We start from the raw sequence: 2,500 nt of genomic DNA on the forward strand, positions 1-2,500 counted from the left end.
TGTGATGGCTTTGAGGTGTGCCAGGAGCAGGCGCTCAAAAGACTTCATTACCACAGATGTAAGGGCGACCGGTCTGTAATCATTTAGTCCTGTTGGCCTTAGCTTTTTGGGCACAGCGATGATGGTGGAGGACTTGAGACAGGCTGGTACATGGCATGTCTCCAGGGAGGTGTTAAAGATGTTGGTGAACACCGGAGACAGCTGGCCAGCGCAGTGCCTGAGGGTGGCTGGAGAGACAGAGTCCGGCCCGGCTGCTTTGCGTGGATTCTGCCTCTTGAAAAGCCCATTAACTTCTCCCTCCTGAAAGGAGAGAGTCGTTTCTGTAGTATGGGTGGGGGATGGGGCCTCTTGGGTGGGAAGGGGTGGTTCAGGACAGTCCAATTGTCTTTCAAATCTACGGTAGAACTCGTTCAGGTCGTTGGCTAGGCGGGAGTCGTTAGTGGTGTGGGGCGCTCTGGGTTTGTAGTTGGTGATGTGCCTGAGCCCTTTGGCAGACAGAAGCAGCGTCGTTAGTAGAGAACTGGTGTTTTAGTGTCTCTGAGTACAGTCGTTTAGCCTCTCTCACCGCTTTGCTAAACCTGTTCTTCGACTCCTTGAATCTGTCTCTATCCCCACTCCTAAACGCTTCCTCCTTCTCCAACCTCAACCTTTTGAGCTTTGCTGAGAACCAGGGCTTGTTGTTGTTAAAGTTCACCCTGGTACGTGTTGGGATACAGCAGTCCTCACAGAAGCTGATGTACACAGCCTCTGTGAGTTCATCCAGACTATTGGTAGCAGTCGTGAACATATCCCAGTCAGTACAGTCTAAGCACGCCCGCAAATCTTCCACAGCCTCACTGGTCCACTGTTTAGATGTCCTCACAGCAGGTTTACAGAGTTTTAGTTGCTGCCTGTATGCACGAATCAGGTGGACCAAGGGAGTTCTGTGCGAGCCGAACAGCCCCGTGACCCACAAGAGAAACATCCCCGCCAAATTCGAGCGTTTGACGGGGTCTATCCGTGAAAAAATATTCACGTTTTTGAGTGCACATGCATTTCTGCTGCAAATGCCTCTGGAAGTTTCATGCCGTTCGTATGCCAATTGTGGCAACACGAAAATGACCCGTTTTCCCATTCCGAGGGATTTCTGTGCGACCCTAACAGCCCCGTGAGCCACAAGAGACACATCCCCGCCAATTTCTAGCGTTTCACGGGGTCTATCCGTGAAAAATATAGACGTTTTTGAGTGCACATGCATTTCTGCTGCAGATGCCTCTGGAAGTTTCATGCCGTTCGTACGCAATGTGGCAACACGAAAATGACCCCTTTTCCCATTCCGAGGGATTTCTGTGCGACCCTAACTAACAGCGCCCGTGAGCCACAAGAGAGACATCCCCGCCAATTTATAGCGTTTCACGGGGTCTATCCGTGAAAAATATAGACGTTTTTGAGTGCACATGCATTCCTGCTGCAAATGCCTCTGGAAGTTTCATGCCGTTCCTATGCAATGTGGCCACACAAAAATGACCCGTTTTCCCATTCCGAGGCATTTCTGTGCGACCCTAACAGCCCCGTGAGCCACAAGAGAGACATCCCCGCCAACTTCTAGCGTTTGACGGGGTCTATGCGTGAAAAATATTAAAATTTTTGAGTGCACGTGCCTTTCTGCTGCAAATGCCTCTGGAAGTTTCATGGCGTTCCTATGCAATGTGGCAACACGAAAATGACCCCTTTTCCCATTCCGAGGGAGTTCTGTGCCACCCTAACAGCCCCGTGAGCCACAAGAGACACATCCCCGCCAATTTCTAGCGTTTCACGGGGTCTATCCGTGAAACATATAGAAGTTTTTGAGTGCACATGCATTCCTGCTGCAAATGCCTCTGGAAGTTTCATGCGGTTCGTACGCAATGTGGCAACACGAAAATGACCCGTTTTCCCATTCCCAGGGATTTCTGTGCGACCCGAACAGCCCCGTGAGCCACAAGAGACACATCCCCGCCAATTTCTAGCGTTTCACGGGGTCTATCCGTGAAAAATATCAATTTTTTTTTGACTGCACATGCATTTCTGCTGCAAATGCCTCTGGAAGTTGCATGCGGTTCGCATGCAATGTGGCGACACGAAAATGACCCGTTTTCCCATTCCGAGGGATTTCTGTGCCACCCTAACAGCCCCGTGAGCCACAAGAGAGACATCCCCGCCAATTTCTAGCGTATCACGGGGTCTATCCGTGAGAAATATTCACTTTTTTGAGTGCACATGCATTCCTGCTGCAAATGCCTCTGGAAGTTTCATGCGGTTCGTATGCAATGTGGCGACACGAAAATGACCCGTTTTCCCATTCCGAGGGATTTCTGTGCCACCCTAACAGCCCCGTGAGCCACAAGAGAGACATCCCCGCCCACTTCTAGCGTTTCACGGGGTCTCTCCGTGAAAAATATCACATTTTTTGAGTGCACATGCATTCCTGCTGCAAATGCCTCTGGAAGTTTCATGCGGTTCGCATGCAATGTGGCGACAC

This window comes from Petromyzon marinus, unplaced genomic scaffold (assembly GCF_048934315.1).
Source record: "Petromyzon marinus isolate PM22_M1 ecotype Great Lakes invasive population unplaced genomic scaffold, UKy_Petmar_22M1.pri1.0 PM_G_Scaffold_18, whole genome shotgun sequence".
Classification (NCBI taxonomy): domain Eukaryota; kingdom Metazoa; phylum Chordata; class Hyperoartia; order Petromyzontiformes; family Petromyzontidae; genus Petromyzon; species Petromyzon marinus.